Source organism: Oryctolagus cuniculus, chromosome 15, assembly GCF_051225735.1.
Source record: "Oryctolagus cuniculus isolate XC-2025 breed Fujian yellow rabbit chromosome 15, ASM5122573v1, whole genome shotgun sequence".
Lineage (NCBI taxonomy): Eukaryota > Metazoa > Chordata > Mammalia > Lagomorpha > Leporidae > Oryctolagus > Oryctolagus cuniculus.
In genome coordinates, this window is record NC_142881.1 from 82,300,705 (window position 1) to 82,326,091 (window position 25,387).

The following is a 25,387-nucleotide window of genomic DNA, read 5'->3' on the forward strand; positions in this document are numbered from 1 at the left end:
AAAGAGAAACATAAGTTTACCTTTTTCCCAAGAGATTCATTAGTGTAATGAAACCAGAAGCAGCCTTGGAAATAAATTGTTTTCAATGGACCAAAAATTATTTTTGAATTGTCAAGAATATGGAAATGAGATAAAACTGGATTGAAACAGAAGTCAAAATAGTAAGAGTGATAATAAACTGCCCAAAACAACAGGGATAAACAAAATTTGTTCTAAGATAACCCAGGGGAAGCTCTAAGCTGAAGATTAAACAAACAAAAAAACACATAAGCCTGAGTAGGCCAGGGCATCTCGAAAGCAACTGATTTAAAACCTGGGTCTCACACAGCTACGGAGATAATAATTCTCTCCCAACACCCCACCAAAATGAACCACAGCTTCTAGAAGCAGAGGCCTTTGACCTCAGCCTAACACCAATGAAGTAAAGCACGTTCTAAAAATCAATGTGACAGTGGACATGTCCCAGACAAGTGTGCTGACCTTGGAAAGAGAAGATGAACAGAACAGAGCAACTCAGAGCTCCCTAGTAGACAACTAGAAGGGCAATAGTGAAACAAAATGCATTGGAACAGCCACATGGAGGAAACTCTGTGTCCCAAGCAAAGCTCTTTATATCATTTTGGTGGTGATGGGGGTCCCCAATCTGCCAACCTGCTCCGTCCCCATATACCAACAGTGTAGCTGACCTATAATGCTTCTCCCATCTGCACCCAAGCCACCATGAGTGCCCCCTTGAGAAGCTCGTTGGAAACACAGACCCCTGCTTTACTCATAAATGTGCAATAATTTGGGTGTCTGGTGATACAATTTATGGAGGTAAGGAAGAAGAGGTGAATGTTAATTAGAGGGAGACGGTGGAGACTTGGGGAGATGGATGAAGGAAATCCGGAACTTCAAGATAGACCTGTTAGTGTGGGAATGAGAAATACCAAACATCAACTCTGATAACACACAATCACTTTAAACTCTTCTGTCAAGCTCAAGATTTCCGGGACTGCATTGAAAACAAATACAAATATATACTGCTTTTATCAGAAACAAACAAAACCAAATGACACTGAAACCTTGCCATTAAAAAGTTACTCAAGGGTATAGTGGCTGTTCATAGATAATAGCTTAGGAGTACCCATTTTAGTATCAAGATAGAATCCACAGCAAAATGCATTAAGTAGAGAAATGGTTTACTTTGCATAGCTAGAAAGTGTAGCCCATAATGAAGAACTAACAATCATGAACCACTGGAAATGAATCACACAGCATCGTAGCATAAGGCAAAACCATTAGGAATGCAGGAGAACACTGACAAGCAACTATTACAGTAGAAGGCTCTTAGTGCAATGAAATGTCAGAGACAGAGTAAGTAGGCCAGAAATAAATAAATAAGGAAGTAAATAAACAAACACGCACATAAATAAGGACATGGAGGCTTTAAACAACGTAATGAATAGATGCAAGCAATGTTTATGGTGCGCACTTTGGATGTGAATCTCAACCCAACTCCTTCTTCTTGCTCCTTTCCCATTTGCTCCCCTCCCTCTTCCTCTGCCACTTCCCTCCCCCCCCCCTTTTTTTTGGAAAGTGAGTTCACTGGAGCACATACATATCTATTCAAGTTACTTCCAATCCCTTTAGGATGACAGAGGATGTAAATAAGTAATCACATAAAGGAGGGAAAACGTTCTGAGGCCATGGAAGAAGTAGCTATCACCCGAGGTGTGAGCTGCACACCCTAACGTGCATGTTCACCCTTGATGGAGGCTGAGCCCCAAGCCCTGGGTCCTGGTTTCAGAACTTGTCCCTGCCCTGCTATTGCTGTTCTCAGGGCACAGGCTGCCTTGGCCACTGCTGGAGCAATGATTCCAACATGAAGCTGGGGCATTCTGCTATTATGCAGACTGGTTTCACTTTTTCTCAATCTAACATATCCCCAAAATAGACCTGGGAAGTGTACTGCCCGAGGTTTGAAGTTCGGTGCAAAGTTTGAGGGAACATTCCACAAGATGGCCCTCCATTCTGACCCCTACTGCAAGCTCGAGCGTTCCCTCAAACCACTCAGTTTTGATAATGAATCAGAAGGACTCACAGAAAGACTCACAGTTAGGGTTTAATGCAGGGAAAGGACAGACTGGCTCAGCCAATGGATGAAGCACCCAGGACACAGCTTCCTGTTGTCCATCCCCTGTGGAGCCAGGACACTGTCACTCTCCTGGCGATCGTGTGTGACGACGCAGAGTACTGTCAACCAGGGAAGCTCACTCGAGCTCTGGTGTTCAGGGATTTCACCGGGTCTCCACCCACAGGCATGACTGACTGTCTATGTGCTCGATCTAAGTCTTCAGTGCCTCTGGGGTCACCGGACACTATGTGATAGACAGCCGCCATTCACATCACTGTTCTTTCTAGCATGGCCAGTGCCCACTGAAACACTGGCTCACATGGCTAGCCCCATCCCCAAATTGTATTGTAGACTCTGCAGCAGGACCCAGTGCTCCTATGTGGACAGAGACCATCCTGTCACGGGTCACACTCCAAGGACACAGAGATAACCTCCCGGAAGCCAAGGACACAGGCAAGACTTCCTTCTGGGTAAAGTTAAATCCTTGAGCACACAAAGGCACTGGACCTTCTGCTCGGGACATGTGTATGAGAGCTGAAAGAGGTCAGGGCCATGTGAGAACAAAGTGAATGTGAGCCACACTGGCTGGCACTCACCAGGCCCTTCTGTGTGTTCGCCATTGCTCATCTCCACACTGAGGTGCCAGTCCCCTGTGAAGCAGGTGCAGTGGTCAGAAGCCATGTGGTCAGGGTGTGGTGCTGAAAAAGGAAAGCAGATTGGAAGTGACTAATGACGTGAGCCAGCTTCACAACTCCCCTCTGGTAACTTCGGGCAGTTGCTACTAGGATGGAAATCCATACAGGCACGTTTTGTTCAGCACTGCACCTTCACTGAGAAGGCTGCCTAGCACAAAGTAAACACTCAGGAAGTCACCACTGGATAAATGAAACCTCTAAACTAGGGCTCATTCCCTAGCGTTGGAAGTGTAGAAAACGTCTCTACCTTGTAGGAAGCTGTAAAGATTAATAAGCTAATGCAGCAAGGCCACGAGCATGGAGTAAGTGCTCAGGAAACACAGCAATTACTGTTAGGACTGCTACCAAGCTCAACAGATAGCAGGATCAGACACTGGCAGAAGCCCATGTCCCAGCCCATGTTCTGCTGCTGTAACAGACCACCACAGACTGGGCAGTTTATCAACAACAGGCACTCATTTGGGTTCTGTAGGCTGGAATTCCCAGTGAAGGGCCATCTCTGGCGGGGTGTTACACAGGGTGGAGGGCCTGTGAGGAAGAGTCAGGCAAAGTCACTCTTTTGCCAAGAATGCACTCTTTCAAGGACTGAGCCACTCCTGTGATACTGGGATCAGCCCCTTCAGGAGGACAGAGCCCTTCTGACCCAGTCACGGCTTAAAGCCCCACCACCATCACAGAGTACTGTTACCACGGCAACCAAACTCTGACCAGAGCAAATCTTTTGTGCCCCTCAGGGCCTGCACCTGAGCTTTTAGCAGAGCTGGAGCACCAGTAGCCCAATAATGCAAGTGCAAAACCCCAGTGCAACACAGACTCCATCCCTCCACAGGCTGTGCTGTGAACAGTTCCTCTTTATTTTCTATCACCTTCATTTCCTCTGACATCTACTGCTCCTCCCATTTGATTCACTCTACTGTTCTCTGAATTTTTTAAGATGCATAAGTTATTTTCAGCTTCCCATTTTTTAAAAAAAAATGTTTTAAATTTATTTGAGAGGTAGAGTTAGAAAGGGAGAGACAGAGAAAAGATCTTCCATCTGCTGGTTCACTCCCCAAATGGCTGCAATGGCCGGAGCTGAACTGATCTGAAGCCAGGAGCTTCTTCAGGGTCTTCCATGGGGGTGTAGGGGCTCATGCCCCTGGGCCATTTCCATTGCTTTCCCAGGCCATCAGCAGAGAGTTGGATTGAAAGAGGAGCAGCCAGGACAAAAACGCACCCATATGGGATGCCAGCACCACAGGTGGAGGCTAAGCCTACTACGCCACAGCACCAGGTCCCTCAGCTTACTTTTATACAAAATGTAGGTTCTTGAGGCTAGAGAATGTCCTCAACATGCAGCCTTAGCAGTGTTACAGGTCTGCCATCACGTGATATGACTGTCATTACGTTCTGGCTTATAACTGTATATATTTTACCTTCCCTTTTACTCTGTAATTGACTTTTGCTTAGGATTTGAACAAAACATCCACATTCCTCAACAAGAATGCATTGGAAAGTATTGGCTTTCCAGGCCAAAAATGTCAGCCTTATGAAATCTAAAGCCTCAAAATTCAGTTTTAAAAAATGAACTGTGCCAGAGTCACTGTGCACCTGCTCCCCATGTAGGACCTCTGTCCTTAATGAGTTGTACTGAGAATTAATGGTAAAACTAGTCTTCAAACAGTACTTTATACTTTGTGTGTCTGTGTGAGTGCAAGCTGTTGAAATCTTTACTTAGAGTTGGTCTTCTGTATATAAAGATAATTAAAAATGAATCTTAGTGAAAAATGGGATGGGACAGGGAGTAGGAGGTGGTACGCGAGTGGAAGTATGGGGGCGGGTATTGGGGGGAGAACCGCTATAATCCAAAAAGCTGTATCTATGAAATTTATACTTATTAAATAAAAACTTTATTTAAAAAATGAGCTGTGCAACATTTGAAAGTACAGGCTCTGGGTCTGTGTCCTGGAATGCCAGGGGTAAGGCTGGCCATTCAAGGTGGCAGCCTCTTCCATGGCCCTTTCCTCAGCCACACAGAAACCAGGCTCAGAGCCTCTGTCCAGAGCTTCCCTGCACTGGATGTGACCCAAACTCTGGTGCTGAAGGGACCTCTCCAACTCATTATGGTGCATCTGTTAGTATTTGCAGAGAACACAACTGGTCACTAGCTATGACAGTCCACTCTCACTACAACTAAAGAGCATCCTACGGCACTGCAGCTCAATAGGCTAATCCTCCGCCTTCCAGCGCCGGCACACTGGGTTCTAGTCCCGGTCGGGGCACCAGATTCTGTCCTGGTTGCCCCTCTTCCAGGCCAGCTCTCTGCTGTGGCCAGGGAGTGCAGTGGAGGATGGCCCAAGTGCTTGGGCCCTGCACCCCATGGGAGACCAGGAGAAGCACCTGGCTCCTGCCTTCGGATCAGCACGGTGTGCCGGCTGCAGCGCACCACCCGCGGCGGCCATTGGAGGGTGAACCAACAGCAAAGGAAGACCTTTCTCTCTGTCTCTCTCTCTCACTGTCCACTCTGCCTGTAAAAAAAAAAAAAATCTTAAACTTACATCCTACTCTATCTTTTCACTTTTAAAATACTAGAATGCGGGCTGGGTGCTGTGGCTCACTTGGTTAATCCTCCACCTGTGGCACCAGCATCCCATATGGGCACTGGGTTCTAGTCCTGGTTGCTCTTCTTCCAGTCCAGCTCTCTGCTGTGGCCTGGGAGGGCAGTGGAGGATGGCCCAAGTGCTTGGCCACCTTCACCTGCATGGGAGACCAGGAAGAAGCTCCTGGCTCCTCATAGCACTGGCTGTAGTGGCCATTTGGGGAGTGAACCAATGGATGGAAGACCTTTCTATCTCTCTCACTGTCTATAACTCTACCTGTCAAATAAATAAATAACTAAATCTTAAAAAAAATACAAGAACGTCACACATGGGTACTTCAAAAGTTCATGGAAATGGAAGCAGAAGATCTATTCACTGGAACACAGAAATGTTTTGAAAACCATGCAGATGGAGTATTTCGTTTCTAGGCTTAATGTGAAACAAGTGATTCCTTTCTGCATGCCTCAGCCTTGGGCCACACCCACCCCTGAGCACTGACAATTAGATGAATGAGCTTGGGTAAGTCATTTAAGCCCTCAAGATCTCAGTCAGTCTGCCTATAAAATGGGTACGACACCAAACCCTGGAGTTGCTGTGCTGATAAAATCGGAGAATCCTTGGAGATGCTCAGCACAGCTGCTGACCCAGCCTAAGCAAGACATTCAGCTGTCATTGTTCTTGTTACTGTAGAGGCCATGATTAGGCTCAGTGAGGTACGTAGATCCTCTTTAGTGCACTCTCAGCTACCGAGCATTTGTAACAGTCCCGAGACACAAGCAGAATGCAATAGAAAATGGAAAGCCTTAAGTGAGCCTGGAGGGAAAGGAAAGGACAGCTCTCTCATGAGCTCAGTGAGCGTGCATGCATGTGTGCTCTCTCCTTATATATGTGTGTCAATGGTGTATTTAAAAAACGTAAAAATATAACTTTAATTACAACATAATTAATGAATAATTTATATAAAAGGTCTCTAACATGAGTATATATACACTTCTAAGTATGTTAGCAGAGCGCTAATGAGATATAAATGCCATATAAATAAATACAGCACTTATTTGCCTTTTTCTAGCACAGCCTCCCTAAGTTCTAGTGTCCTGGAATTTAAGGTTGCCAAAATTGCTACTTTGGCATCTTATTTACAAGCTTTAGATCCACGTAATTATCTGAGGATGGAACGAGGGGTAACTTATGTTTTCTTTAAACTGATGTTTCATGTAAACTTCTGTGAGGCTGAGAACTCACATGGATGGGGTCTGTTCACCCCACCTGGTGTCCCATCTGAAGCCATGCTCTGTCTCTGATCATCAGGTCCCAGATGTCTGTGGGTAACAGGCCTGTTCCTGCAAGCAGGAACTCCCACATTCAGCTCCCACGCAACTTTTCCTTTTAAGTTTAGAGACAGAGGTGGAGAGAATTCCCACCTCTGATTCACTCCCTAAATTCCCACAATGGCTGGGGCTGGGGCTGGGGCAGGCCATGCCAGGAGCAGGACTCAATCCACATTTCCTATGTGGTTGATAGAAACCTGATTCCTTGAGCCATCAGCACAGCCTCCCAAGGTCTACATTGGTGGGAAGCTGGAATCCGGAGTTGGGCCCAGGAATTGAACTCAGAAACTCTGAAGTGGGATACAGGCATCTTAAGTGTAAAGCTAAATGCCCACTCCCTTCCAGGTATATTTTGATCTCAAATGCACTTGAAAAATATGGCAGTTATCTTCCAACATAACAATCAGATTTCTTATCATTAGTAAGCCTTGCTATTGTGGTTACAGTGGTGAGGATCATTTAATGGAACACAAAATTTAGGAAAATGGGGCTGGGTTTGTCTATTTGTATGACTTTCAGGAAACTAACTTGGTTACACACACACCCATACATACTCCATGCATTATACTGAGAACATTAGGTAACAGTGTACAAAATTGCAGCTATGTAGGATCAGTAAGTTTAGAGACCTAACCTATAGCATGATGAAAGGGGGAGAGGGAGAGGGGGAGGGGAAGAAAACACATAAAAGAGTATTGGGTATACTTACCTACTTTAACATAGTAATTGTGCTTTTAGCACTGCATCCTCAGGAAATATTTTAAATTCAGAGAAAGAGTTATTTTCAGAGATATTTAGTGTACTCTCATTTATAAAAATAAGCACTGAAAAAAATCTGAACATTCAACAACTGCTAAGTAATTTATACTATTCCCATCTGTTAGAATATTATGTAGCCATTAAAGTGGTTTATAAAGAATCAGTAATAACACATACAGTGAAATAAAATGTGAGTAAAAAAAATCATAATTAGGTAAAAGTAACCAGGCAGAGTGAAAGACAGAAAGAAAATGGGCTTAAATGTGTGTTATTGCTCATCTTTGGATGGTGAGGCTATGAATAACGCTTTGGTTCTTCCCTTTCTGTTTACATTCCAAATTTTATAAAATAAAGAATTCTCTGAAACAGTAGCCTGTGCTTTAAAAAGGAAAGAGACAAAAGCCCAGGCAGTCAATGGGAAAAGAGTATGTACTTTCTCCTCTCTGTCTTGACCCTTCAAAGGTCCCCACCAAAACTTCCCCTGGAAAGGTGAGTGTGTGTTGCTGCCCATGAGGCCCAGTGCTCCACATCTAGCTCACTACAGTCTTGCATTTAGACAGTTGGGAAAGGGTTCTACTCTTTTCTAGCCCCAGCTCTCCAAACACTCAAGGAACCCTGGACTAAACAGAGTAAAAGCAATGATTCTGGCCCAATTCCACTCCATTCCTTCAGTCACCACTGTACAACCCTGATGCAAAACAGGATAAAATTTCTCACTCATCAGTCTTTTTCACACGAGAACTCAAACAGTCTCACAAATGGCCTAGGATTCCAAAGCAGTAAACCTGTCCAGTCCAATGGAGCATACTGTTGAAAATACCAACTGTGATTTGAGGAGGCTGACGACAAACTCTTGGGAACACTCAAGGAACAGCACAACTCACTATCACAATTGACCCAATGGCTGTCCTAAAAGCTAACTTCAAGTTCCCTTCCTACACACCTGATACTTGTAACACATTTGCCTCTGCTCCCCAAGCCAAAGGCATCCCTTGGACAGCTAACATTTCTGCAAACTGATGTCTATTTGTAGCAATTTGGTTTATTATCAGTGGTTCAGGGACAATTTAGAGCAGACTTTGGCAGCCTCTTACGATAACAATCTGCCCCCGTTGTGTTCCTTATGGAAGACACCTGCTTTGCCAGGAAGCTATATTAGCTGTGGATGACTGAGTAAGAACATGATTAAGATGTCAAAGTTTCTACTGGATCCTGCTGGGCCTGCACATACTAAATCGCAGGGCTGTCTGTTTCCTGTGTGGGCCACAGTGCCTGTCCAAAGGGGCTTAGTTCCTTCATACATTTAGTGTTGGAAAATGTCAATAATGTCACAGGTCACTAGGGAAAAAAAACAAAAAACAAAAAAACAGGCTCTGAGATGATGACTTCATCCTTGATCCTCTCCAGAAGAGTTTTTTTTCCTTTTTTTTTTAAGATTTATTTATTTATTTGAAAGGCATAGTTACAGGGAGGCAGAGGCAGAGAGAGAGACAGAGAGAGAGGTCTTTCATCCACAGGTTCACTCCCCAAATGGCCACAACGGCCCAAGCTGCATTGATCCAAAGCCAGGAGCTTCTTCTGGGTCTCCCATGTGGGTACAGGGGCCCAAGGACTTGGGTCATCGTCTGCTGATTTCCCAGGCCACAGAAGAGAGCTGGATCAGAAGTGGAGCAGCCGGGACTTGAACCAGCATCCATATGGGATGCCGGCACTGCAAGCGGTGGCTTTACTTGCTACACCACAGCGCAGGCCCCATCCAGAATTCTAACCCAACACAGCCTGGAGTCAGGCCGTAGCTAAAACAGCTCCCAGAAGACTCAACACAGCTAGAACTGATGAGGGCTTCCTAAGGGCCCACACTTGTTTCAATTTGGGTTCATCTGGGACAGAGGCTTTTGTCTATTGATAGCCAAGATGATAAACATAGTACAACTCACATAAAAAAATAAAGTTAAAATAAAAAGAATTTTAAAAATGATAAAAAGAAATGTGTCACATACTTGCATCTCCTCATTAGAGGCTGGCTTCTCTGGAGGTAGAGGAGGATGTATGTGAGATTTTCTGAGGCAGCAGGTTTTTTCTCTCTATTCACTATGCTATCCTTGCCCATCAAGGAATATTCCAATTATAAACACAGAGAGGGGCCAGCACTGTGGTATAGTGGATAAAGCTGCCCCTTGCAGTGCCGGCATCCCATATGGATGCTGGTGCAAGTCCCAGCTGCTCCACTTCTGATCCAGCTCTCTGCTATGCCCTGGGAAAGCAGTAGAAGATAGCCCAAGTCCTTGGGCCCATGTACCCACGTGGGAGACCTAGAAGAGGCTCCTGGCTCCTGGCTTTGGATCAGTGCAGCTCCAGCCATTACGGCCAACTGGGGAGTGAACCAGCAAATGGAAGGCCTCTCTTTCTCTCTCTCTCTCTCTTTCTCTGCCTCTCTTTCTCTCTGTGTGTAACTCTGACTTTCAAAGAAATAAATCAGTCTTTAAAAAAAAAAACACAGAGAGAACATCAGATGGAAAAAAAAATGGTGGGAGAAAGAAGGGAAGGGAATGATTCTTGATCTTGGTCTCGTCCTCATTCTCATCACTGCCCAAACTACCCAGGGACTGTGGCTGCTCAGCCCCAAGGCCTATCACCCCCCTTTTATACAGATCTGGTTTGGTGCAAAGGGCACAAGGATTTCGTTCATATACACAGACCACAAATTTGGCTCTGAAGCTTATGAGCTGCAGGACCTTCATCTCTATGACCATCGGATGCAATCCTACACCTTGAAGCATGCACTAATCAAATTATACCCTCCAGGCCAGACCACAGCTCACTAGGCTAATCCTCCGCCTGCGGCGCTGGCACTCTGGGTTCTAGTCCCTGTTGGGGCACCGGATTCTGTCCCTGTTGCTCCTCTTCCAGTCCAGCTCTCTGCTGTGGCCCAGGAAGGCAGTGGAGGATGGCCCAAGTGCTTGGGCCCTGAACCCGCATGGGAGACCAGGAGGAAGCACCTGGCTCCTGGCTTCGGATCAGTGCAGCATGCCAGCTGTAGCGGCCATTTGGAGGATGAACCAACGGAAGGAAGACATTTCTCTCTCTCTCTCTCACTGTCTAACTCTGCCTGTCAAAAAATAAATAAATAAAATTATAACCTCCAAAAAACATCTGGTAATGTCTCAATAGATATGAGCTGCCTCTTTCTTCACTTACAAGGTCATTCAGGTCTCAGCTCAACTGCCATCTCCTCAAAAGAGCCTCCTGTGTCCCCAGCCACCACCCTCCTCACTCAGGAGCACATCGCTGCCTTACTCATCTATCTGACCACTCGTCTGTTTTCTGCCTTGCCAGCCACAAAGAGCTCTACAAGGACAGGACACTTGACCTTGTTGGCCACTGTGCACAGGGACTGGAGCTGTTGCTTAGAAACGGTGGAGCTCATACACTTTTCTTGGATGGATGAGGCCTAAGCACGGGCTCTAGCTGAGAAGACCTCACAGTGTGTAGAGAAGTGTGGATGAGGGCCTCAGGAAGGCCTCACGAGCATGCTGTGGCCGGCCAGCTCAGCAGGCGGCCCACCGCTCAGGGAACAGCTCCTAAGCACAGAACTCACTTTGGTGCTGGTGTGCCACCGCCATGCCTCAGGCTTCTGGGACACAGCTGGGCGAGCCGAAAAGCCGCCGCCCAGTGGGTTCATGCAGAGCACACTCCCGCTCCGCACCCCTCACAGGACAGCCAAGGGCTCCCTGGATAAATCCAGAGTGACAGCGAAGAGCAGGAGGAATCCTTCTTAGAAGGGAGAATTGGAAACTCTGAGAGCCAACTCCGTGTGTTCCCAGCCACAGAGACCTAGACTTGGGCATATGCCACACACACCTTCTGTCTAGTTGGGCACCAGTCCTAGCCTCAGTTATCAGCTTCCTCTTAACATTTCTTTGTTGGAAAAGAAAGAAAAATCTATCTTTGATAAAAGAGTTTGTGTTCCTTAGAGAAAACTGAAAATCATGATTTTTAAACCTCATTAGTAATCCAAATAAATAAAGGACCATGTCCCTCAAAAATTAGAACAATTAAAATAAGTTTCCATACTAAAGCATGGTAAAATGGCATACTCATACACTACCATTGAGAGAACTGGGGAGAGTGTTTCGCCTGGAAGTTAAGATTCCTGCATCCGGGGCCAGCATCATGGGGTACCAGGTAAAACCACCATCTATGATGCCAGCATCTCATATGGGCACCAGTTCATGCTCCAGTTCCTCTACTTCTGATTCAGCTTCCTGCTAACGGCCTGGGGAAAGCAGCTGAGGATGGCCAAAGTGCTTGGGCCCCTGCACCCAATGGGAGACCAGGAAGAAGCTCCTGGCTTCAGTCTGATCGAGCTCTGGCAGCTGCAGCCATCTGGGGAGTGAACCAGCAGATGGAAGATCTCTCACTCTCTCTCTTCTCTCTCCCTCCCTCCCTCTCTTTGTGTGTGTGTGTGTGTGTGTGTGTGTGTGTTCCTCTAACTCTTCCTTTCAAATAAAATAAATCTTTGGGGGGGAAAAGATGCCTGTATTTCACATAGGGATACCTGAGCTTTATTCCCAGTTCTGGCTCTTGATTCCATTTTTCTGCTAATGTGCACTTTGAGAGACAGTGGCGATGGTTCAAGTAACTGCATTCCTGGCACTCACGTGGAAGGCCTGGGTTGTGTCTCAGCCCCTGGCTTCAGCCCTGGCCCAACCCCAGCTGCTGTAGACATTTTGGTAGTGAACCAGCAGATGAGAGCTCTCTGCCTCTCAAATATATAAAGAAAATATGGAAAGGAGTTTTGAATCTTATAAATATTTGCATCGGTCTGCCACTTATGGTTGTACAGGTTGAGTTTTGAACAACTCCAAGGGGCGCTACTCTCCTTGCAAGAATTATAGATGTAGTTATTGAGACAATTTTCCTGTAGGTGGCAGTCAAGTTCCTGGTGGAAATGGCACCTTATTATAATTTGCACAAGTTACTTTTCAGCTGCTGGTAAGGGTAATTTACAAACATGAACACTGTGGCTCCATTTCCATGAAATTCACACTAAGAAAAAAAATTTCCTGATGTGGGAAATGTTTTATACGCAAAGATGTTCATCACAGCATTATTCAATAATTGCAAACAACCTAAATGTCCAAGAGTAAGGAAATGATTAAAGCAACTGTGTACACACAATTGATATTTATGAATAGCTTATAATAACAGGGAAAAGCTGCTGTGTTACCATTATAACTTTATACCTGGGGATAGAAAATTGTGTATACAGCCATGATTACTCTATGTAAAACAAACACAAACCTTTAAAAGCTGTTCAAAATAAATTTGTAGGATAGTAAAAAGCTAAAATATTAGCAGCAGTTCTTTGGGGATGTAGTGTTACTAATTCTATTTTTGTCTCTCTAATTTACTATATTTTCTAAATATTTTAATGAGCATGTATTCATTTTATACTGAAATCTCCACAAATAAATTTCTAGAAGCAGAGAATAGTCAGAAATTAGAGGCAGAATTCAAACCTTTCAATATTCTGTTGCTGAGACATGAAGACACTGAAACACCTGATGTAGCATTTCAGCATTTGGGGGAGATGTTTCAGGATCTAATCCAAGATAATCCTTTTACACCACCACCCACAGAAAAGGAACCACAGGCATGGAAACCTCAAAAGGAGGAGAGCAAGAGCCTGTGTCGTCAAGAGTAAAAGATATTACTATTGCCTGTGCCTCATGTCTCAGTGCAGAGCCTCAAGGAACAGAGTAGAAAAGGCCTCCTGCCCATCAGCATGGGGTTCAAGGTTAGGAATACACCCAAATATTCCCCACCTCACAGCCAGCAGGGACAGCAATCGTGAACTGAGAACAAGTTTCTTAGAACACTGATCATCATATGCTCACTGTCTCTACATTTATACCCATGACATAGATGAAGATGTTAGACAGTTGAGACTAAAATAATCTGTTTTATTTGCCCAGGACTCTGCTCTCAGGCAGAAGGGCACCTGTGAAAGCCTTAAAGGTTGGGAAAGTTCCCCTATGACAACCGTACATCTCAGGCTCATCTCTCCTCACTCTTCCCACTGGGCCTAACCCAGCTAAACAGAACACGAATAGCCAAACAGAATCAATAGCCTACACTACTCATGGGCACCAGGAAATCCTGCCCAAATCGAGGGCCTGCCTGCCACAGGCCAGTCAGGTGTATTTTTCCCATAATCTCCAATACATGTCTTCCATGTGGCCTCTGACTTGTTTCAAACAGCTGCTTGGATCAGAGTGCTGTTGGGGATCCTATGCACTTGCTTATTCTAACTGATACTGGCACCTACTCTCATGCTCCCAAGAAGCTGCTGAGGCTTGACTTCAAATGATAGAAAGCATTTCAGTCCACAACACTGGTGCCAGCCTTTAGGTCACTACCAAGAGACTGCCACTGCCATGCTTCTTCCACTAAATCACTGATGCATTCTTGTTTTTTTTGTTTTTTTAGTTTTTTTAACTTTTATTTAATGAATATAAATTTCCAAAGTATGGCTTATGGATTACAATGGCTTCCCCCCCCCATAACGTCCCTCCCACCTGCAACCCTCCCCTTTCCCACTCCCTCTCCCCTTCCATTCACATCAAGATTCATTTTCGATTCTCTTTATATACAGAAGATCAGTTTAGCATACATTGAGTAAAGATTTCAACAGTTTGCTCCCACACAGAAACATAAAGTGAAAAATAATAGATGATTTTTTAAATGATGATGAAATCAGATCAGACCTATTGTCATGTTTAATCCCAGTGAGAGTCAAGTTGGGAATTGATAATTTCTTCTTTTTTTTTTTTTTTTACAGAAGATCAGTTTAGTATACATTAAGTAAAGATTTCAACAGTTTGCACCCCCATAGAAACACAAAGTGAAATATATATACTGTTTGAGTACTCGTTATAGCATTAAGTCTCAATGTACAGCACATTAAGGAAAGAGATCCTACATGAGGAGTAAGTGCACAGTGACTCCTGTTGTTGACTTTACCAATTGACACTCCTGTTTATGGCATCAGTAATCTCCCTATGCACCAGTCATGAGTTTCCAAGGCTATGGAAGCCCCTTGAGTTCTCTGACTCCTATCTTGTTTAGACAAGTTCATAGTCAAAGTGGAGGTTCTCTCCTCCCTTCAGAGAAAGGTACCTCCTTCTTTGAAGACCTGTTCTTTCCACTGGGATCTCACTCACAGAGATCTTTCATTTAGGTTTTGTTTTTTTTTGTTTGTTTGTTTGTTTTTTGTTTTGTTTTGTTTTGTTTTGTTTTGTGTTGTTTGCCAGAGTGTCTTGGCTTTCCATGCCTGAAATACTCTCATGGGCTTTTCAGCCAGATCCGAATGCCTTTAGGGCTGATTCTGAGGCCAGAGTGCTGTTTAGGACATCCACCATTCTATGAGTCTGCTGAGTATCTCACTTCCCATGTTGGATCACTCTCCCCTTTATTTATTCTATCGGTTAGTATTAGCATGTACTAGACTTGTTTATGTGCTCCCTTTGACTCTTAGTCCTTTCATTATGATCAATTGTGAACAGAAATTGATCACTTGGACTAGTGAGATGGCATTGGTACATGCCACCTTGATGGGATTGAATTGGAATCCCCTGGTATGTTTCTAACTCTACCATTTGGGGCAAGTCAGCTTGAGCATGTCCCAAATTGTACATCTCTTCCCTCTTATTCCCACTCTTATGTTTAACAGGGATCACATTTCAGTTAAATTTCAACACTTAAGAATAACTGTGTATTAATTACAGAATTAAACCAGTCATATTAAGTAGAACAGACCAAAAAAAAAACTACTAAGAGGGATAATATATTAAGTTGTTCATTAACAGTCAGGGCTATGCTGATCAAGTCACCGTTTCTCATAGTGTCAATTTCACTTCAACAGGTTTCCTTTTTGGTGTTCAGTCAGTTGTCACCGATCAGGGAGAACATATGGTATTTGTCCCTTTGGGACTGGCTTGTTTCACTCAGCATGATGTGTTCCATGCTGAGTGATGCATTCTCCTAAGTATCCCTGCATCTACAAGGTGTCAGGCGTGTGCTAGTCTCTGGATTCTGTGGTGACTCTCCTCAGCAATGTCAAAGCCCCTGCCCTCAGGGAAGCTGCATTCCAATCAGATAAGGAGAGGATTCACACAATTATCCTCAGGGGATATGTTCCAAGACTTCCCCAGTGGATGCCTGAAACTTCAGATAGTTTAATAACCTGTATAGGTTTTCATAACTGAGACTAATATGGCTATGCAGTGACTAACAGGAGGGTAGTTTATACAATGTGGATACACTAGACAAAGGGATGATTCACTTCCCAGGCAAGACAGAGGATGATGGTGTGAGATCCTATTGTACTACTCATGGCAGTGTACAATTTAAAACTTACAAATTGGTTCTTTGCACAATTCTTCCTTTAATATTTTTGGACTGCTGTTGAGTATAAGTAACTGAAACATCAGAAAGCTAAACCACAGGTAAGGAGGGACTACAGTAAATAATAATTACAGATTTGGGCAAATACCATGAAGAAATTAAGAAGGATGATAAATTCAACAGGAGATATTTATCTGAACTGGAGGATGGGAATGAGCCAGTCATTCTAGCAGCTCTGACTTGGAGCTTTTCTAGCTGAGCTAAAATTTCTCATGCCCTATAAACAAAACTGAACCTTAAGGTCAGATTGAGAATCCTGACCTTGGCCAAGTGCTGCTCTTTGTTCCGCTTTCTCATTGAGTTCAAAGGTTATTGCTGCTGAGAGAACTGTCATGAGGAAGTAACCAAACGATTGAAATAAGCATGAAGAGGGGTCATCCTACAATTCCCTCAACAACTGCTCTCACACTTTGGAAACAATCACATGAGAGCTATCATCATTACAGTCTACCCACAGATTCCAACAGGATTTCTGGATAAGGCCCAGGAATCTGAATTTTTAACATGCAATCCCAAGTGATTTTGATGTAAGTGGTCCATGGGCTGTATATTGAGAAACAGTGCTCAGAAAGCGGAAAAATTATGTTAACATTAGGTAAATTATTAGTATTACAATGCTTTGGGGGAATGGCAAAGAGCTTAGTCGAGAGCATAGGACCTGGAGTCTTGAAAATACAATTCAAGTCTTTGCTCTGTGTACTGTGACTTCAGCCTCAGCTTTTTTATTTGTAAAATAGAGCAAAGAAAGATATCTGTCCCATTGTGAAGACAAAGGGGAATAATGTTTTATTGTGAAGATACAATGAGATTCTGTCTCAAGGCATTTAGCTAGGGTCTGGCACATGTTAAGTATTCAAGAAATGGATATTCTTGATGATGGTGGTGGTAGTGGTGGTGGGATTGCAGGAGGAATACTTAAACCCACATTTGGTTTCAAACAAGCATTGCTCATTTTGGATGTATTATATGTTTCCCAGAGGAAGCACGTTCCCACTGAAGCTTCCAGTCTGGAAAGAAAGGGCTAAGGAATGACAGGACAGAAAACAAAGACATGAGGCATTGTCCAGAGTCCAAATGTTGCAGAAAATGACAGATTACACTTAGCCTCCCTTGTTCTACAGGGGAAATGCCCAATACCCCCAATGGATGCCTGAAAGCATGGGTAATATCAAACTTATATATGCAAGACTGTTTTTTTCACATATATATATATATATATATATATGCCTCTAATAAAGTTAAATTTATAATTTAAGTACAATTAAGAGATTAATAATGGCTAGTAAGAAAATATAACAATTATCACAATAAACTGCAATAAAAGTTATGTGCATATTCTCTCTCTCAAAATGCTTTAATTCTGCATTGCACTTCAGTAATATTTTCAGATCATAGTTGCCCTAAGTTATGGAAAGTACAAAAAGCAAAGCTGAAAGTAATGAAGACTACTGTAGCCAAAACCAGACAGAATCATCACATGGACTGTGTTGTCTGCCAAGCACTAAGTTCCTTCTCTCTTAGTCTAAAGAGCCTTGTTTGGGGACAGCTGTTTAGCCTAATGGTTAAGAAACATCCATGTGCCTGGGTTCAGTTCTCAGTTTTGGCTCCCAACTCCAGCTTCCTACCACAGCAGATCTTGGGGAATAGCTCACATGATGGGGTCCTGCCACCCCTGAAAGAGACCTGGATGCAGTTCCTGGCTCCTGGCTTCACCTTGGTCCAAGCCAGGTTATTATAGGGATTTGGAGGGAAACCATGGGAATGCAGACCCTGAAGCAGGCCTGATAACCAGAGTTGGAGGTCAGGGCTGGTCAGGGAATCAGCTTTCTGATCAAGCTTCAGAACTCCTGTTGGAGTTTTTGGGACAGAACTTCTGCCGCCTGTGGGTCAGGCCAGTTAGTGCCTGGGGGACATGTGTGTCACAGTGGGAAAAAGTCTTCTCAATAAAAAACCCAGAGGCAACACAACAGAGAGGTATGAAAAGAAATGTCAGTGTCCTCATGATGCTTTTGAGCTTTTAGCTATTTGTTGATAATATTTTGATCTTTTGAATCTATTTCTATCTGAGTCAATTCTATTCCCTGAATTCCACCTTACAGAAACCACTAAATCCCATCCCCATTTGTTTTAACCTAAACTATATTCCCACCTAATATAGGAAGTATAGAGAATGAAAACAACAAAGAAGCAAACGCACAGTTAAGCTCTTGCATATCACAAACTTTGTACAAGCACCTGTGTGTATGCACACTCATAGATTTACGTGTCCTCCACACCTAGACATAGATTTAAGATGTTTTCACACCAAAATACACTTACCTTTTAATTCTGTTGTCCACATTTTCAAGTGTCTGTGTGTGTGTTTGTGTGTGTGTGTGTGTAAGAAGTTGAGCAGAAAATATTTAAATTTTCAGTTAAGGCTGACATTGTGGCATAGTGGGTTAAGCCCTTTCTTGCAATACCATCATCCCATATGTGAGGACAAGTTTGAGTTCCAGCTGTTCTGCTTCTGATCTAGCTCTCTGCTAATTAGTGCTTGGGAAGACACTGAAAGGCAGCTCAAGTACTGTGGTCCCTGAGAGCTTCATTGGAAAAATCAGATGGATTCTTAGCTCTGGTCAGTCAGGCCCTGCCCTGGCTATTGCAGCCATTTATGAATGAGCCAGCAGATAGAAGCTTTTTAATAAATTTTCATTTCAGCTTCTCAACAAACTAGAGAAAAAAATCATAACCCATAGGGTTGCAACCAGCTGGGGAATAAACTAGTGGATGGAAGATCTAATGATCTCTCTCTGAAATTCTTTCAAATAAAAATAAATCTTAAAAAAATCATTACCCACAATGACAGATACTAAGTTGCATTCAATGAAGAGAAAGATTTGGTTAGTGTTCTTACTGATGGAACTCAAGCACAGTTGACTGGACTTCAACACTCAGACTTTGACACCAGCAGGGACTGTGCCAGGCCAATGCCAGAAGCCTGGAACTCCATCCAGGTTTCCCACATGGGTGCAAGGACCCAATTCCTTGGGCCATCTTCTGACTGCTTTCCCAGACACATTAGCAGAGAGCTGGATCAGAAGTGGAGCAGCCAAGACTCAAATCAGCACTCCAAATATGGGATGCCAGCTTAGCCCTCTGGGAAACCAAGCTGGCCCACAGAATGAAGAACTTTAAGTAATTTTGAAGAATTGATCTTGGAAAAAAAATTTTAAAAATGTGACACTTGAGTTTGACTAAGGATTGCACACTCACAGACAGACATGGAAACTTCTCTACAGCCCATGTCTGGAGGAGGTTAAGGATGGAATAGGGGCAGGGTTGCTGCTGCCTGTTTCAGTTGGGTAAAGAGGGAATAAATAAAGGCCTTTGGCTTCTTACATTTATGAATCGATGTGATCCTGTGGCAACAGATAAATAAGGAATGAATATAGCTCCTTTGCAGTAAATATCTCAGCAGTTCAGTAATATCAATGTTCAAGGTCATTACTTCCTCTACATTCTTCCCTGGCCCACCTTAACACTGGCCAAGCTGCACAGCTATAAGAAATCCCAGAGACTGCACATCAGTCTTGGTCTCCCCTAAATCCTACCCTCCACAGTCTAACTGCAGCTCTTCTCTTTAACCCTGTCCCCTAGATTCAACTATACCACTCTTGAACCTAGCCAGAATGGCTACAGATCCCAGCATGGCTCTTGCTCAAAATGGATGAAGACAAACACACAGGCCATGAACCCCTATCCTAGGTGGACTGGGAGTCCCAAACACAAGGAGCCACCAATGCAAGAGTAGTGTCAGCCACTTCTCAGAGGGAACCAGCTCAAGGTTCCTGCCCAGGTAGAGCCATCACCTGCCAGTGGCAGGGCTGTAATAAAAGGTTCTAGACCAAGCAGGAAGGCATCCCCAGAGCCTCTCACACCTGACACAAAGCCCCTGATCTTTCAGATATGAAACCACAATCAAGGACTGCTAAATCTGGAGGCAATTTCCCCACTCCTCTTTGGGATGGCATTCCAAGACTTGGGGACCAATTGTGGCCAAACACAAAGAAGGGATGACAAGGAGGGTACTTTATCTGCGTCTGCATGTCATTCTATATGGAGCAGTCCTATCCTCCTCTGTTCAAGCCAAGACCTTGGGAGCTGGAGCCTAGGCATTGCTATCATGGATTGGGCCTTCTTGTTCTTTCTTCCACATGTCACCAACTAAAATGATTTGGGGAAGTTAAGCCTTCACCTGCCAAGATGGCATCCCATATGGGCACCAGTTTGAACCCCAGCTGCTCTATTTCCAATCCAGCTGCTAATGCTTCTGGAAAAGCAGAAGATGGTCCAAGTACTTTAATCCCTGCCACCCATGTGGCAGACCTGAAAGAAGCTCCTAGCTCCTGACTTCAGCCTGGCCCAGCCCTGGCTTTTTGTGGCCAACTGGGGAGTGAACCAAGGGATGGAAGATCCCTGTGTCTTCCTTTCTCTCTGTAACTCTGCCTTTCAAACAAACAAATCTTTTAAAAAATTTTAAGAATGATTTTGACTGCTTTGCTGTGGCCAATGGATATGAGAACAAGTAGGTGAATATGCTTTTACAAAACTCTATAAATTGCCTATGATTCAAGCTATTGATATGCCTAAGTTAGAGCCATTTTTTCCAGCTGAGAATAACAACAAAATCTGAGGCATGCCTTTCTGCAGCTGGGAGATGGAAAGGGAGGAAAGAGAGCTGAAATATTTGTTAATCACCCTTTTGGTACCAGGCACTTGACAGATGCTTTATATTGATTATTGCATATAATCCTCCCAAAGACACCTGTGATATAGGATTAATTATTTCTGGCCGGCGCCATGGCTCAATAGGCTAATCCTCCGCCTGCGGTGCCAGCACCCCGGGTTCTAGTCCCTGTCAGGGCACTGGATTCTGTCCCGGTTGTCCCTCTTCCAGGCCAGCTCTCTGCTGTGGCCCGGGAGTGCAGTGGAGGATGGCCCAAGTGCTTGGGCCCTGCACCCCATGGGAGACCAGAAGCACCTGGCTCCTGGCTTCGGATCAGCACGGTGCGCCAGCCGTGGCAGCCATTGGAGGGTGAACCAACGGCAAAGGAAGACCTTTCTCTCTGTCTCTCTCTCACACTGTTCACTCTGCCTGTCAAAAATAAATAAATAAAAAATAAATAGGATTAATTATTTCCATGTGCATATGAAAAAAATGTGGCTCAAGGAGCTACCGTTGCCTGCTCAAATCACAGAGCTTATGAGAAGCAGCAGCAACCCTCAAATCAAGTTCTGATTTCCAAATGCCTACACTGAGAGGTCTTTTACATATGAGGAGACTTCAGAAAGTTCTTGAAAAGAAGAGAATTAAAAGATAACAGTTTTTTTTGCACCAAAATAAACTTAAAATTCATAGGTTTTTTCATAATACACACTTTCCATGGACTTATTTGAAGTCCTCTTGTATGTAATGCACACACACACACACACACATTTGCATACCTGAACACATGCAGGCACCCACTTGGATGTACACACAGAGGTAAAAGCACAAATGGATGGAGTTTCGTGTATGCATGGCTGGCCACATACACATCCTCTCCAGACTAACCAATGAGAACACAGAATGTTTAAGCTCTTCATCTCCCAAAGTATTCATGGAAGTGGTTCCGTTTAGATTACTCAATACCAGAAAAATGAGGTAAAGTGGACAAGGCATCCCTCCATCAGCACCATCCTGGACTCTTGGCACTAAGCTAGGAACTGGCTCAGAGGTTTCAAGGAGCTTTGTTCCGTCTACCTGCTGGAAAGTAGAGTCTAAACCTACAGCCAGTTAGAGGTTTTTCCGAGAGCTCTGCCTACAGCTTCTTAGCCTCTCGAATGTCCTAATGCCTGTCTCAGGAGGGTGCACTTGATCTGAGTGCAGGTGCTGAATTAAGGTGAGGACACTGAGGTTAAGAACAAAGAAGAGCACGGCAGGCCTGAGGCTCCTTCAGCCCTGGCATGGAGTAGGAACTCAGTAGATATTTGTTAATTGACTAACAAGGAAGAACTCCAGTGGCAAATTCACTTCTGTGTGGATATGTTTTATATATTTCAAGCCTGCTACTGCACAAAGACAACATTCACAACCAGTCTGTCCTTAAATTATCTTCTTTGCCAAGGAGGGGAAGACAGAAGTCAGTAGTATAGTTGCTTCTGCCACTTTCCAGACAGCATAGGCATCCTTGAGCTAATCCACCTGCTACCTCCCACAAGCCTGCCAGGCCCCAGGGCCCAGCAGCAGACTGTAGACACCAGCACCCACCTAGCCAAGGCTCTGTCCCATCTCCCCCCTCCTCAGACTGCTGCCTCCCTCCCAAGCTCTGTCCATCTGGCTATCCATCTCAACTCCTTAAAGCTTCAGAGGTATCACTCTCTGCTCACATCTGACTGTCTTGTCATCATTTATAGCATCTGAAGAGAAACTTCTGATTCAGCACTGACCCCTCAACTCATTGAAAAGGCTTTCAAGCAGGCATGTGAGCACAGCAGGCTAAGTCATGGCATGGAACATTCACATCCCACACAGAAGTGCAAGTTCAAGTCCTGGCTACTTGGCTTCCCATCCAGCTTCCTGCTAATGCAAATCTGGGAGGTAGCAGAAGGACCAAATATTTGGGCCCTGGCCCCCACATGGCAAATCTGATGGAGTTCCAGGCTCCTGGATTCAGCAGTGGCCACCCTTGGCTGTTACAGGCATTTGGAGAGTGAACCAGAGAATGAAAGATCTTTCTCTCGCCATCTCCCTTTCACTCTGCCTTTCAAGTAGATGAAAATAAATTTAAAAATAAAGAATAAAAAGGCTCTTTCCTATTCCCAACCAGAATCTCAGATCTCCAAACATGTTACAGGCTAAGGGATGAATATGCACATGAACACATGAACACACACACACACACACACACACACGGAAGGAGACAAGAGTCTTCCCCACATCCCAGTTGCAAAGGGGCCACATGCACTCCCACTCCTCAGCAGCTGTACTCCATGATGATGCTTCCAATTTAAACGTCAGTATAATTTTCCCTGATAAATATACAGCTCCCTGCCCCTTCTCCATCAGTGACTGTAGCTGTAACCATGGTAACAAAATCCAGGTGCAGCAGCACAACCACCATCTCTATGAGGATGGAGGGAAAGCAAAAGGAATGACACGGTCACAGGAGCCTGAGACTCCTGCGCAGCAGAGACCAGGAACACTCACGTGTACTTAAGGGGCAAAATAAGCCTCTTGCCAGCAGGAGCACTCTTGTACCTATCCTTCTACCTCTGCTCCATCTGGTGAATTTAGCTACAAGAAATGGTTAGCTTCAAGAACAAAATTATCAAATCTGGTGGCTGACTTGCCTAAAGCCAGAATCTCATTCTGGACAATGGATTCCAGAATGTTTGAGCTTATTTTTCCAAATGAGTAAAAGCCAGTCTCTCTCTCTCTCTCTCTCTCTCTCACACACACACACACACACACACAGAGGGGAGGGTGCAAAAGCCGAGGCAGAGGAATGGAAGGAGAAATGCGAGAAAATATTAAGGAACTTCCACTCTTTGATCACCAGGCCCAGTGCTAGTGCTTTACAAATGTCAAACTTAATAATTACAATAGCCATGCTCTGGTGTGTGTGGTGCCAGTGTATGCATCTACGTGCAGGTGCACATGTTTGCATGGCTATGTGTGTGTACCATACGTACACAAAGATGTTCCATAACTTGACTCAATCATTGTAGTTTTCAGAGCTAGGCATGCTCAATGGTAGCTTCTTTTCATTACACCATGTTTTTTCCCCAAGGGAATCTCAAGGATTGCCAGAGCCAGTCAATAAACACATAAATAAGTGCATAAGTAAGCAATTTCAGTGTAATTTCAATGGCATACAAGACACAGCACAACTTAAGAGGAGCAAACAGAAAATCACATCTGTTGAGTCTATGCTATGGGCCAGAGGCTGCACCAGACACTCCCCATGGCGCAATGCTCAGCTTATTGTAGGCCCTGCACAGTTTGTGTGACCAAAAGCAGGAGTCCTCTTGCTGGAGGCACATAAGGAGCCCACTGACCACCAGAAGTCCTGGGCACCTTTAAAGAGGTAGGAAAATCCTCTAGAGGACCACGAATAAAAGCAGCCAGAAATAAGGCATGGAGAAGAACCCCGCCAGGCCTGGCAGACATTCCCAGAGAGAACGCTTGCTTTGACTTGGTGGGACCCCTGATCTGCACCTTGGCACCTTCTTGCTCTCTCTCCGACACAGTGACTCCCATTCACTGTCCCCTCTTAGCTTTTGACTTTCAACTGCGCCTGTGCTATTTTTTTATTAACCACATTGACCTCAACCAGTTTGGTTTCTAACTCTATTACTGACTTATAATTGAAACTCCACTCTGCGGACTGAGACCTAATCATTCCTACCTTTGAACAATTCCTCCAAGATCAACTTGGTCATGCCCAGGGCTCAGGCTCTGCCACCTGCTGTGTACTGCTGTGTACTGATTCATCTTGACACTTCAAGAACAGGATGTTAAATGCAACTTTTTTTTTTTTTAGATTTACCAGCAAAGCTAAGGCTTTCAATTTGAGAGGAATTAAGTGGGGAGAGGTCTCCAATAACTAAAGCCAAACAAGGGACCAATAACAGAGCTCCATTACAATTAGAAGTTTGTACAGATGTTTTATTATTTAAAGATTTATTTTATTTAAACAAAAGACAGGGTTATAGAGAGAGGTAGAGACAGAGATAGAGAGGTCTTCCATCCACTAGTTCACTCCCCAAATGGCCGGAATGGCTGGAGCTGAGCCGATCTGAAGCCAGAAGCTTCTTCTGGGTTTCTCTCATGGATGCAGGGGCCCAGGTACTTGGCCATCCTCCACTGCTTTCTCAGGTGCATTAGCAGGGAGCTGGATTGGAAGTGGGGCAGCAAGGACTCAAACCTGTGCCCATATGGGATGCCAGTGCTGCCGGCCAGGGCTTTAACCTGCTGTGCCACAGTGCCAGCCCCTGTACAGATAGTTTAAACTTTTAGGGGTCAGGGCTATAGCACAGTGTGCTAAGCCTCTGCCTGTGGCGCCAGCATTCATTATGGGCGCCAGTTTGTGCCCCAGCTGATCTTCTTCTGATTCAGCTCTCTGCTATGCCCTGGGAAAGCAGTAGAAGATGGCTCAAGTGCTTAGGTCCCCACACCCACGTGGGAGACCTTGGAGGAAGCTCCTGGCTCCTGATTTTGGATAGGCCCAGCTTCAGTCATTGTGGCCATTTGGGGAGTGAATCAGTGATTGAAGACTTCTCTCTCTCCCCCTCTGTCTGTAAATCTCCCTCTCAAATAAATAAAATATTTTTAAAAATGAATAAATTAAACTTTTATTTTGAGATAATTATAGATTCTTAGGCAATTCTAAGTAATAATAAATATCCACAATGATG

At 44.4% G+C, this 25,387-nt stretch overlaps 1 long non-coding RNA gene across 9 annotated transcripts in view; it reads right to left on the bottom strand.

Annotated features, from left to right (window-relative positions):
• LOC149122116 (uncharacterized) overlaps positions 1 to 25,387 on the bottom strand; it is a 137,885-nt gene that overhangs the window by 79,648 nt on the left and 32,850 nt on the right. For all 9 annotated transcript variants that reach the window (XR_016221769.1, XR_016221766.1, XR_016221772.1 and 6 more), the window contains one exon: positions 2,713 to 2,814. This is a non-coding gene — a long non-coding RNA (uncharacterized LOC149122116). The remainder of the gene's footprint in view (positions 1 to 2,712; positions 2,815 to 25,387) is intronic.